This window comes from Diabrotica undecimpunctata, chromosome 10 (genome assembly GCF_040954645.1).
Source record: "Diabrotica undecimpunctata isolate CICGRU chromosome 10, icDiaUnde3, whole genome shotgun sequence".
Taxonomy (NCBI): Eukaryota; Metazoa; Arthropoda; class Insecta; order Coleoptera; family Chrysomelidae; genus Diabrotica; species Diabrotica undecimpunctata.
Window position 1 is genome coordinate 42,506,880 of NC_092812.1, and position 14,934 is coordinate 42,521,813.

Consider the following 14,934-nt stretch of genomic DNA (forward strand, 5'->3'; position numbering starts at 1 on the left):
CAGAAAGTATGGCTGAATAAAGATATAGTCATGATAACCAGTCATTTCTCCTAAACTAAACTGATACAGACAAACGTGAAGATTAGTTTAAAAATTAGGTATCCATTGTAAAGGGTACCCAGTTAAGATAGGCAAAATGCCCTCACTGCCAGAATTCATTGTTTTTCATTTTTTTATGTTTTGTGTGATTAAAAAATATGACTCAGTGCAATTTTAGTCCCTACCTCTTCCCCAAAAATGTCATTTTTTCAATTTTTTTTCTGAGGGTGAAGTATAGTTGAGGCTTTAACAAAATATAATTTAAATCTATTTTTTATAGATCCGTAAGTTAAGTGTACATGACCTAAAAAAAATATAGTAAGTAAAAAAGTTTTGAAAAAAAAATTATAACTTTTTTTTGGAGATGTAGGTTTCATTTTTTTTATTTTCTGTATTTTATCAAAAAATATATCTCTTATTTTTCCAGATTTTTCTCTATGGTGCGCCACCTTCAAAAACCCGAAAAACTGGTTTTTTGGGGATTTTCCTCATTTTATAGGCTTCAATAGATCAACTCAAGGTTATATATAATTGGTTGCAGATATAGTGAAAACCATCAAAATAAACTGTCTAAGATGGGTGGGCAACTGATGATGATATATAATTCGAAATAACTGAGTACTGTATGTTTTGCCCACTTTTTATTGAAAAAGTAGACAAAACATGTTTAAACCACCAAAAAAACATGTAAACATTTAACAATGTTTTTAATGGGTTTTGCTAGTTTTTGCAGGTTTAATCACAGTTTTAGAGACTGATGCAACCTGAATTAATGCATCTCCAGTACATATTCAAAAAATATATGAAAAAGAATATTTTCAGCCTCAAAGAAGCAAATATACCCATCATTTGTTTATGTTAAAAACAAGGTTTTCAAGGGTCCTTCAGGGGATTTTACTAATCTGCAACTTTTTTACCTTTCTACATTATTAAACAGCATGTTTTAAAAATTTTTATAAAAGAACATGAGACAATGTATTTCCCATATTCAGAGAAGCTGAAGTTATTCAAGTTTTTCTAGTCCTGAATTTTTCTCCTTTTTTTTTGCTGTTATACACCATTAAATGGCACATTTCAAAGTATGTTCTTGAAAAACATGAGATCATGTATTTTCCAGCCATAGAGAAATATATCAACCTCATCTTATCTGAAAAAAACAGTTTACAAATATTTCTGGAAGTTTTTACTGGATTTTTCCATCTTTTATCACCTATATACACTACTGAGCCGCACATTTCTAAAATAATGCAAGAAAATATATTTCCCAGCCTTAGATAAATATATAAAAACTTATCTGTTACGAATAAACAAGTTTTTACATACATTATATGCATAGAGTATTACAGAGTATTACATAGAGTATTATTATTAATAGAGTATTACATAATATACACATAGAATGTAAAAATGAAAACAATTGAATTCTGGGTGTGAGTAAATTTTGCTTATCTTAACGGCAGATACCTTGTATGTGTTATATTTTTTACTTCTCTTGATCTTTTACCTAGTGGTATTCACCTAGAACTAATATAAAAATTAATACTATACTCACCAGTCTTCTGGGTTAAACCACATTGATTTCCATTCCGCCAAGCTTTTGACATCCTCTCTGATGTCTTCTTCGGGACTTCCGAGGTCTCAGTCCCCCGAGCCCCCAGACATTACTACACTGATCACTATTCACTTCACTACTACAAGTAGTAGAGAGCAGATGTAGTAGTGAAGTGAATAGTGATCATTGTAGTAGTGTCTGGGGGCTCAGGAGACCTCGGAAGCCCTGTAGAAGACATCAGAGAGGATGTCGAAAGCTGGGCACAATGGAAATCAACACGGTTCAACCCGGACGACTGGTGAGTTTGGTATTAATTTTTATAATAGTATTAATCTTAGCTCTAGATTTAATTGTACTAACCGCAGAAATCTTTCCGAACATATATATATATATATATATATATATATATATATATATATATATATATATATATATATATATATATATATATATATATATATATATATATATATATATTATAAAAAGTATTGTACCTTCTTTCTTCGTTACTTCCACTTGGTGCAGGCAGGTATTGTATTTAAATAAATGCATTCATCATTCTAAAAGTCACAATGAATTGATTAACACTTCTACTAACTATAGTTAATTTTTAATATGTATGAATGCTAGATTTTTTGTTCTATTATATAAAATTACCACTTTTTCTGTTTCTTTAGCTATGTTGTCCTTATTTAGGTTATTTGAAATTATCTTTTGTGTTGAAAAATCAACAGTTTCAACTAATTACATGTAATTTCCACTAATTTTTACCTCTTATTCAAGCTCTTACTCTTTACCAAATTCAGCATAATTTTTTATACAATCTTAATCACTATTTTCTTTTTAAAACAATACTATTGTTTTCAGATTATATTTCCAAATATATCTTTATTACAAAAAACAACAATAAATAACATCCAATCATAAAACCATTTGGTACTACTGAAATAATCACACTTGATGTAAAAATTTATTTGAAGTCAAAGAAACTTTTACATCCAAGATATTCACGAATATATTGACACAGAAATTGATGAATAAATTCATGAATTTCTTCGTGAATTTATTGTTGGTGTAAAGCCTGTATATAATTAAATGGCGATCTCTTAACAACAAGAACAGACGTACTAAACCGATGGACGGAATATTTTAACCAGATACTTAATATAGAGGAAGAAGAAAACCCGGAAGACGAAAGCTGCGAGGTAAGCGGAGCAGACGAGAGGGAGGAGGATCCACCAACGATCCTGGAAGTTAAAGACGCTGTAAACAAACTAGCCAGAAACAAATCACCCGGAATAGATAATCTCCCAGCGGAATTATATAAATAAGGTGGCCACGATATCATAATAGCCCTACAGCAGCTTATAAAAGAAATATGGATACAGAAGTCCCTTCCCAATGATTGGAATATTGGAATACTTTGCACCATACACAAAAAGGGTGATATCTTTGAATGCTCTAACTATCGAGGAATTACGCTCCTAAATGCAGCGTATAAAATATTCTCCAATATACTATGCCATCGTATGGCACCATATGCAGAGCGAATAATAGGACAATACCAGGCTGGTTTCAGAGGTGGTAAATCAACAATTCATCAGATTTCAACCCTAAGACAAATTCTAGAGAAAACACTGGAATACGGTGTAGACACGCACCACATATTTATAGACTACAAGGCAGCCTACGACTCTGTAAATAGAAGAGAATTGTTTAGAGCAATGATAGACCTAGGAGTACCAAATCAGTTGGTAAGTTTAACCAAACTAACCCTTGAAAAAGTTGAATGCAAAGTACGAATCCAGGGGGAACTCTCTGAACCTTTTAAAACAAATAACGGGCTACGTCAGGGAGACCCACTCTCCTGTATACTATTCAATCTAGCTTTGGAAAAAGTAATACGTACGTCACAAATCACAACTACCGGTTCAATATATAACAAATCTGTGCAAATCTTAGCATATGCTGATGATATCAATATTGTTGGGAGAACGGAAAACGCAGCACGAGAGGCGTACGTAGCATTAAAGGAAGCGGCTACAAAAATGGGTTTAATAATAAACACCAACAAAACAAAATACATGAAAATAGGTACGCAACCACAAACACTACGGCCACTTGTTATAGAAAATGACGTCATCGAAGCAGTTAACGAATTTGTATACCTGGGAACGCTCGTCAATACTGAAAATGACACTACCGCAGAGATAAACCGCAGAATTTGCACGGCTAATAGATGCTATTTTGGGCTTAATCTCCTTTTTAAATCTACAGTTATATCAAGAAATACAAAAGTAAAACTCTACAAAACAATAATACGCCCAGTCCTAACATATGGTTCAGAAACCTGGACTTTAACAAAAAGTAATGAAAACATGTTAGGATGTTTCGAAAGAAAAATACTAAGGCGCATCTATGGAGCGGTAAATGAAAATGGTGTCTGGAGAAGACGATACAACTTCGAACTCTATAGGATATACCAGGAACCAGATATCGTAAAACACATAAAGATAGGACGTCTAAGGTGGGTAGGCCATGTTATGCGGATGGAGCAAACCGACCCAGCTAGAAAAACGCTCCTTGATAGACCTATTGGTCAAAGAAGAAGAGGAAGACCCAGAACAAGATTCCTAGATAACATCGATGAAGACATGAGAAATATGGAAATACGTGCTTGGCGGAGGAAGGCGATGGATAGGGACGACTGGAGAAAAATTCTTGGGGAGGCTAGGACCCACACAGGGTTGTAAAGCCAAAATGATGATGATGATGTAAAGCCTGTATAAAACAAAAAATATTGATGTCATGGCGAAAACAGTTAATCTACTGTTAAAACAGAAGGGTTGGCAACGGTGTGTGGTGTTGAGCTCTAACCCAACCGATTTTCCATGCTGCACTTTGTGTTGTCATCGCGTGTCTTAGTCTGTGGACCAATGAGCACGTCGATGCGCATCGCCCCGCCTTTTAACTACTACACGATTTACGATTGGCCAACGGACTACCTGTCTGACGTCACAATGTCAAATTTAAAAACCTTTCCAAACATTTCTAATTTGTGTGTATTTATCCCATAAGAAGTTGGAAATATTGTTTTTTTTTAATTGTTTGAAGAACAAATAAGGACTTTTGGTTATGAACATTCATTCTGTGCGATTGGTACTATTTGTTGTTCGTGGATTTGTGACGTAAGAATAACTATTAAGTTATTTACTATGAATGTTCATATTTTAAGGTTATGTTATTATTTGATTAAAACTTAAATTATTTTTTACTGTATTTGAAGGTATTTTGTTGTTGTTTTTATCAGGGTTATTTTAAAATAAATTAATAAATCATTGAATTTATTTACGAAGTTGAAAAATATTTGAATTGTTTTATTCTTTTTTCGTTGCCAGTGATTTTATCCTGTAAAAGACTAAAGGTATTCACTTTCTCGTAGGTTTTCGTGTTTCTTCAATCGGTAACACCGGATTTGTTGACGTATAAGATATTGAAATACTTGTTGAATGTCTGCATATTTTTTACACTTTCTGAATTGGATGAAGTTTCTGATTCTGATTCGGATTCGGACTCGTACTGGAATGATTCATTACTATCTGAGCTGTCGAACGGTTCCCAGTTATCTTCATCTGACATTTATCCAAAATTGTCTGCATATTTTTGTAACTGTTAGTTTGTCAGTATACGTTTACGAGGAAACTTTCTGAAATAATATCACATAAGAAAAAAATAATAACTTAAACCACACTTAAAATACTGTAGACCTAAAATGCAAATAAACAATTAAAATGCGCAAAAAAGCCAATTTTAACGTTTTTCGGGGCCATTTTTCAATAGGTTGGACATCGAATTTAGAAAACAAAAAATATGAAGTGAAAGCTTTGAGGTGGCTATGAGGTGAAACACATCGTTTATTTTGTACCCACAACTGAATCTTATTTTAATCGAGAGAATATGATGCTACAACATGACAGTAAAAAGTTTACCACGGAAAGCAGTTTATTATAAAAAATTTTCAACAAATAAAAAATTTCATTTTTATTTGAAACCAAGTTACTCTTTCGGTTATAAGAAGCAGGTCCCCGTGGTAAAGTTTGGGTAAACTAATATTGCAGCATCATATTCTTTTGATTAAAATAAGATTCAGCTTGTGAGTAAAAATAAACAATGTGTTTCGGACTTTAAATTTGAGACGTTCTCCAAGTCAATATATTCCGAAACGGAATGGTATATCAATTTGTTTATGGATATTTTAAAATGACTTGCAGTATCAATCAAAATTGAATTGCGAATTTTTAAACTACTTGACTTAAGCTTTCATCTCAAAATTTTTGTTTTTTTTAATTAGGTGTCCAACCTATTAAAAAATGGCCTTAAAAAACGCTAAAATTGGCCTTTTTCGACTATTTTAGTTGTTCCTTTGCAATTTACGCGAAGTAATCGTTTTACATAAAAATCACAAGAATAACTTTTGTCTTAAAGTAACCCAAATTATTAAAAAAAGTTGTTTCGAAGTGAAAAAAGCAATAATTAGGTTGCCATTAAAATTTTCGGTAAACTTGTCAACATAACATTATTGGCATCATAATATATCGATTAAAACAAGTTTTAGCATGTGGGTATGAAATTGATCTTTTTCAACAAAAACCACCCGCTTGCATGTTTAGTAAGAAATAAAACCTAGATTATTTGAGATTGTTTATTTCTAAACCAATATTATTTTTAGAAATAACAATAGGATAATTTGTTTTTTTTTTCATAAAATCTTGTTATAAATACCTACACACAACGCAAAAGTCTAGGGATATTTTTATAAATGGACGTATTTTGTTATCTATAATCAACTTAAAAAAGTAATACAAAATTTGTAGTTTAAATTGTTGTTTAATAATATGTCAAAAACCATAAATTGCAAAAAAAAACAGAAAATACCTACACACAACGCAAAAGTCTAGGGATATTTTTATAAATAGACGTATTTTGTTATCTGTAATCAACTTAAAAAAGTAACACAAAATTTGTAGTTTAAATTGTTGTTTAATAATAGGCCAAAAACCATAAATTGCAAAAAAAAAACAGAAAATTGGAGCAAAAAAAATATATTGCAAATCACCCATGTTTCACATACCACCATAAAATGTCAAAAATACGAAAAATATAAACTTAAAATAAAGTATGTCCACCACGTTGGTTTTATCACAGCTCTACATCTACTGTTCGTGATCCGAATCACATTGTTAATGTCTTCTTGAGGTAGTTGTGTCCATTGTTCTCTCAGAAGCTCTTGAAACTCATTGTAGATATTGCCCATATGTGGAGTAATTCTTCGTTGGAGCATGTCCCATACATGCTCAATGGGATTCAAGTCCGGTGATTGTGCTGGCCACGGCAATACATCAATACCCTCGTTATCCAACCAGTTTGTTACAATACGCGCAACATGTGGTCGAGCGTTATCATTCAATATCAATTTTCTCCAACAGCAGCAGCAAACGGGCGCTCAACAGGTTCAAGAATAGTGTTAAAGTTTTGATGACTTGTGAGAAAGCCACGTGGGAAAATGAGGTCAGTTCTTTCGTCAATCATGATTCCGCTCCATACCATTAATGTACCACCTCTGTATGCATACTCTTCTTGAAGATGTCGTAATCGTTCTCCATTTCCGGGTCGTCTCTAAACTCTTGTCCGACGGGAATCTGGATGAGATCCATATCTAGACTCGTCAGTAAACAAAACTGTGGCCCAGTCATTGTCAGTCGGTTGTAGCGACGGTTGTATAGCGACCACGTCCTGGATATTGCTCGGCTGGACTCCCAGTGTCTCTAAACCGACGCCACAAACGACTTGCGACGCTTTGGATCGACGAAAAAAAAAAAAAATTAAAATTCAACATTTTTTGACCTTATTTGTTAATAACTTCGATGAATTTTTCTCACATTATAGGCCTGTACAACTAAAGAACCTAAGAAAACATAACATGACCTAAATAATTATATAAATAATTCCCTCCCCCCAAACCACTTAATTATAACGAGTATTTCCGCCTATATTTCTAATTACTTCTTCACAGCGATGAGGCATATTTAAAATCAAGCATCGTATTTGGTTTTAACCAATTGCATCCCAAACTTATTTCGCTATAACTTCTATGTCGACAAGAGGGAAATATGGTGGTTGTCAGCTCCTGAGTTGACCATCAATAATATCCCACAAATTCTCTATAGGATTTAGATTAGAGTTGCGGTGTGGCCAGCTCATGGTTTCCTTCCCAACCTCGTCCAAATAATGACGTACCACACGTGCAACAAGTGGTCGAACATTATAATGCATTAAAAGAAAATTATTTCCTATCTAAATGGAACTACATGGTTAGAGAAAATATATGTGATATACCATTCACTCGCTAAGGAAGCTCTTCGTGTAACAAGAACGCCCGTTCACGCTGTAAGAGATATTCCTCCTCAAAACATTACATATCCTCCATTAAATATCATAGGCTGTATGTTGCACTGTACGTAGTGTTTTCTTGGCCGTCAAATAAATCTCACACATAAGTAATCCATCGATTCATCGGTGAATAACAGGTGCTCCCAGTCATCAACATTTAAATCAAATTGCTCTCTGGCAAATTTCAATCTACTTCTACGATAATTTACCTTTAAACTTGGTGCTCTGAGTGGTATCCTTAAATGCCAATCTTGTTCAGTTTCATGTGGGACAACGGGACGTAGGACAGGCTTTTGTCCCGTCTCGTGACCCGTGGGACGTCCCGGGTTCCCGCAAAGCTAATGAATAAATGTCCTGTAGAATTGTTTGATTTTTCATAGCCAAACTAACTGCTTCAACGAATGAGTATTACAATTCAGTAAAATCACGTTATGCTTTGTTTTCTTTTTATTAAAAAAGATATCGAGATGATTTTTTACGAAAATGTTGAGAAAGGATGAAGCTATCTCGCATCATTAATAAGATGTGTTTGTTTCTAATAAATTCCACAGGATGTTGCAAAATAAGATAAAAAACACAATTTTATATTTACACCGCGTATATAGGTAAAACGTTGACATTACTCAGAACACATTATAACAGTAATTACATAGAAATAAACCTGCAATATTATGGTACATTTGAGGTGGTGCGTTAATTTTATAGAGTAGAATCATGTAATGCTTTGAACATACTTTTCTTTTTTGATAATAGAGATATCGAGATGATTTTTTTACGAAAATGTTGAAATTTCGTTAGGTTTGTTAGGTTGGTTCATAATGTTGAGTGATCTAAGTGACTAAGATAACACAGAGGAACTTTTCATGCGGACTGTTAAAAAAAAGGAAAAAGACAGGTAAAATTACGGATGTTATGAAAAAGTTACGAAAAAGCAGTCATGAGACAGGAGAAGACTGTAAGTGTTCCCGTTTTAAATGTTATGAGACTATTAAGGTCGACGAGTGACGATATTGCATATTTTCGCATTTCAATCAATTGAAAGACTACAACGCACAAAGTGAATATCTTGGCAGACCAGTGTAGTACCTGTTCTGCAACGGCCGGAAAGATAAACATGGCAAAATATCATACTTCATCTGATTGTTACCGAGTTCGCGTCAAAGTGGATGTGAACGAATGAAAGATGTAGGCTGTTTGCTTTAAGAGCGTAGGCGCAAAATTTCGGGCTAATGCTTTTTAAATGCATTCATTTTTTTCGAATCCTGAGAAAACTGATAAGTATTTTTGAAAAATTTAAACGCAGAATGAAAGATTACATTATTACCGAGGGCCGAAAGTCCCTGAAAACTTCTATAATGTTTATTTTAATAAGTTACAGGGATGAAAAAGAAGAGAAACTTAAGTGTGATTTTTAATTTCAAATATCTCATTCAGAAGAAACTTTTTGTTTATTCTAAGGGACTTTCGGCCCTCGGTAATAATGTTATCTTTCATTCTGCGTTTAAAATTTTCAAAAATATTTATTAGTTTTCTCAGGATTCGAAAAAAATGAATGAATGCATTTAAAAAGCATTGGTCTGAAATTTTGCGCCTACGCTCTTAAGGCTTTTTTATATTTGCACGGCATCACAAAACGCCGTGTAAAAACTATAAAGAAAAAGTCTATGTGAACATGGTACTTCTAATGTGGATGACAGAGAGAAGCATTGGAATCTACTGCATAAATTGTCTCCTGAAACAATATCCAAAGTGATGGCTTTTATACAAGCACTGAGGGGTAAAAAGTCTCATTATTCCTTGAAAGATACATCGAAAATTTATTTGCCAGAAGATATCCTTCGAATGTACAACGGTTCCAAAAATAAGAACAAAGTAAGCTATACAACGTTTCATGACATCTTTCAAGGAAATATCAGTATCTCTTTTGGATTTCCACAAAAAGATAGTAGTGAAAAGATAGTGCAGTAGTTGTGACTCATTGAAGACCGAAATTTCTGTCTTCTAGGAAAACATGAGTACAAGCGAGGACAATGAAACAAAACAATCATTGAGTGTACAGTTAAAGGCAAAACAGACAGAAAGGAAACTTATTTAGCAAAAGTGATAAATTTTATTCGTTGAAAAAAGCTCATCAAAAACCATTACAAAAAAGGGGAAGTAGAACCAATAGCAATGGACTTCCAAAAAATCTATCGACACCCAACATGAGAACGTCTGATGTTTATTACCGACGTCAGTAAATTTTATTTCGTTCAACATCCATGTTTTGTCAGACTCTTCATCTATGTTTGTTCTATGATGGAATATTTTGTGATATTTGTGCGGGCCAAAATAAAAATTACACATTGATACGTTTTTTACATTACGTGGTCCATACAGTAAACCGTCTTATAAGTTTAAACGTTATATTCCCTATACGTGGGCATTCTTATTTGGAGTGCGATAGAAACATGAGCCTTATCAAAGCAAAATCTTACACCGAAACACCAGATGACTGGAGGGACGTCCTAAGAAACAGCTGAATCAAAATCGGTGGGTATCCACTATGTTCGCGAACTTCTCACGCTCCTGCAACTGCTTCAATGGATATGTCATGCGCTCCTCTATATGAAACGCACCCCCTCCTCGTGCGCACCACAGTTTTCAACGAACCTTTGTGTGAACATGTCGTCACCAGTAGTTGCTAGTGCAGCGTATCTTTTATCTCGAAGACTATAGAAGCCATCCTCGCTTTTGGGAATCTGACATTTACAAGAAAAGACTTCAGAATTCATTGGTGTTGGAACTCAAATCTCAGGGATTAAGTGACCATTATAAAAACTTCATGCGAATATCTTCATCTAATTTTGAATATTTGTATAATTTGGTTCTACCAACAATACAAAAAAAAAGACAAAAAATTTCGAAAAGTTATATCGGCTCGAGATAAATTAGCATTAACGCTACGATTTTTAGGGCAATTTTTTATTGTGATATGTATTTTGGCCGAGCTCATTTCAAGATTAGGTTTGTCGATGTCGGTTGCCAGGGCCGAATATCTGATGGTGGGATATACAAGAATACTAAAATATTCTCGTTGATGGTAAAAGGTGAATTGAATTTGCCCACACCGACACCTTTGAAAGGACGTAATAGAGTTATACCATATTATTTACTAGGTGACTCTGCATTTACATTGACCGAAAACATGATGAAACCGTTTCCTGGGCAAACATATGTGAAGGGGACACTTGAAAGAGTGTCCGACTACCCTCTTAGCAGAGCAACCAGTTCTACCATAAAGGAAACCACTTAGGAAAGTCCTAAGGAAACCACTTCTGGTAGAACCAGATAAAGCAGCAGTTATAGTACTGACGATCGCTCACTTGCACAACTATTTAAGATTTCATTCACATATTTACTGTTATTGTATAATAGAAAGCGAAAGTTTAAGAGGGGATTATGAAACATTACAACCAAAGAAACTGCACGTCGGTCTCCTGACAATACAAAAGAAATAAGAAAGGAGTTAGGGGATTACTTTTTAAAGGAAGGAGCTGTTTCATTCCAAAATAACTATTGACTGTCTGAAACGCACGTTTTCAATATTATCATTAAAAAAAATAATATAAATAATAACTTACTGTATTCAATGACTCTCGCAGTTTATCGCCATCCATTAAAAATGACAATGTTTTAAACGCGAAGAAATTACTTCTATATATTTCTGATGCACCTAAAATGTGAAAAATAAAGTAAACAAAAAATGACAATGTTTTAAACGCGAAGAAATTACTTCTATATATTTCTGATGTACCTAAAATGTGAAAAATAAAGTAAGCAATTATCCATAGTGTTTTATTTTATATCACTTAATAAAGCTCCAGTTACCTACCTTTCTCAGTCCCATTTCTTTTTTTTTTGTTTTGGTTTCTGTCTTCGAAACCCCGAAAGCAGAATTTTCATTTTATATTTGTGTATTGGCAACGATATATCAATACCTCTTCCGATTTCCACCCAGGCGTCTTCTTTTAAATTTTTATTTTTGTAATTCTCATCCTGGGGATCCCACAGCATAATATAGTTTCGGTACAACCCGATTATACCACACGTACGCACTTCGTGATATCTTGCTCACGTCCACGAACAGACTGAGCTCGCCTTTGTGCTCACCCATTTTACCGCCATCTATATTAACGCTGAGCACCGAGTGTATTCTCTATGTAAAGCAGTTGCAGGAGTTCGGAGTGCAAGAGGTTCGCGAACATAGTGGATACCCAGCTTTAGCCTTTAAAGTGACTGTGCAAATGATGTGAACTTTCAAACATGGACCGACTTTGTATCATATCCAAACGCGACAAAGTGTCCTATGCCGACGAGACCAATCAGAATAATGAAAATTAAAAAAAAAAACGAATTGAAGATTTGTTTTACACAAAGAAAATTATTGTGGATGTTACCTAAAAATTGTTATTATTCCGACAAAAAGTCGCAGCAAAAAAAAAGAAAAGAAAGCTTTGGAATCGCACTTCACGACACAAAGTAAATTGTACAAGGGGCCGTTGCCCATAAAAGCTGCCAAATTAAGCGATCTTTTACACCTAATTCAGTTCTTAACAAACCCTAGTGAAACTTTCTACAAATCCTTACTTTCAGACAATAACCAAGACGATAATGATAATTTGAGAACTAGATTCTGCGGTTAGTACAATTAAACATAGAGCTAACATTAATACTATTACAAGAATTAATATTAAACTCAACAGTCTTCCCGGTTGAACCGCGTCGATTATCATTGCGCCATGATAATCGACGCAATAATAATCGACTCTTAAAGATCTCAGTCAGAGTAGAAAAGAAACAAGCTAGGTGTTAACTATTCCATATATTACCGGAAACGCTTCGTTTTGTATTTACAAAACAGCATCAGTCCATATCTGTAAGAGTAACGATCTCTCAGAACTTTTGTTTGTTTCTTTTCTCTTATTATCTGACAGATCTTCATGTCATCACTGAGTTACAGTGTGAAAGGAATTTCATCCCATACCATTGTTTTTCACTGCTTATTGATTTTGACAGTCATTGCTCCTTGTGGATCAAACAAATTGTAGAATCCAAAAAAGGGATTTATGAACATTTTATTTCTGTTCCCAATTACGATTCAATTTCAGCTCTAGTCAACACCATCTTCATACAGGTCACAAAATTGATTTTGAAAACTCCAGAACCATATCCCCCATCCGCGTCTATAAACCAAGAATTATCTGAGAAGCCATAGAAATTGAAAAAGGCCAAATTGTCTCAATAAAAGAGATGACGGCATACGGTTACCTTCGACATGGAGACCTCTCATAAAGAAAATATCGTCCGCTCCACCCGCCAATCAAAATCTTACTGTCAAAAATGTTCGCGCCAACCTCAGCGCCAATCCCAACGCTAACCTTCACGCCAACCTCCATTCAAACCACGTCACCATCGACGGTATAAATGAACCGTCCTCTGTTCCCAGTAGCAGTAATGCATTGATTAGGGATCAGTGTAGTAGTGTCTGAAGACATCTTCTGTATAACTTCATGGGGATTCTGTATATAAAGTTTACATTAAGATATATTTTTATTGGAGTTAACCTTTTTAGATTTACCCCTTCATTGTTCTGTTAACTGTACACCCAAATATTTATTTATAAGTTTATGCATTTTTAAAGCTATATCTGTGTATTGTTAGTGTTGGCAATTGTTTTTCTTTCAAAAGAGGTTAGTCTTTGTATGTGGGTATATTTTATTTTATAAAAACCCTTAAAAGGGCAACATTAAAAGCACGAACGTTTTCGGAACAACTGTTCCATCATCAGGTTAAAATACCTAAAATAAGTATAAACCAGTTAATTACAGCAAACGTGGTTTAAAATTTTGACAAAGGTTAAAAAAACAAAATGGTTATACTTACAGGTTACCATGCCTGAGCCACCAAAATATTTGGGTAAAAACCCTTTAAAATGTAATGTGTTACCAAAGATTGTACATGATGTTAATAATATTATATGATGTTTAATATTTTAATTAAATTTTACTTCAGGTAACATACACCCATGCTTAAGTGAGTTCCAGTGTCCGGAGAGTAAACCTCTTCAAACGGACTTCAGCTGGTAACTGATTGATAAGAAAATACCCATGAACGGTGTCAAAAACAAAATGTCAATGTACCATGAAACAATATTAGTTAAACATAGTATTACTACAGCCAAAAGATTAAAAAAATTTTTGATGATGTTAAAATGATAACAGCAATCCAGGTGTTGGGATTTAAAAATTTTTCTATAATTATTTAATATTGGATATAAAAGATGTAAATTACTGGTGTTGTTGAAGGTCATGTTTAAGAGAATGACGTATGCATTAGGCAGCTTATGTTACTCTTTATCGTATGGAGTGTGGTCTAAAAAGTGTAATTTGTGACGAATTAGCTTAAATATATGGAAATGTCCTTTTATGTTGCTTACATCTAGGACAAGGAAAAAATAAATAGTATATATTTGTAGCTAATGTAAGACTTCGTATTTAAATGAGATTGTTTAATACTGCTCGTATCGTAAAAAATTTAATATAAGTGAGTCCAATAGATTGAGAAAAGGGATTAAAAATCTTCCGGCTGAAGGAATTAAAGTTATAATATATGTGATTAAATTTAAGAAATTGAATTGCATGGAATCTGCAGGAATTATTTTCCTTGTGGATTTTGTTTTTCTTTCCTTTTGTACTAACATGCATATGCTCTCTCATTGATTTTTAGTTCTTTCAAATTTAACCTCAGACAAAAATTTTTGAAAATTTAAAAAAAATCATTTAAAAATTTCTTTATAAAAGGTATAATATTAAAAACCCTATCGGGCTACATCACAGAACATTTTCGGAATT

At 33.7% G+C, this 14,934-nt stretch overlaps 1 protein-coding gene across 5 annotated transcripts in view; it reads left to right on the forward strand.

The window, feature by feature from the left end:
• p120ctn (adherens junction protein p120) overlaps positions 1 to 14,934 on the forward strand; it is a 63,851-nt gene that overhangs the window by 1,528 nt on the left and 47,389 nt on the right. The window lies entirely within an intron of this gene.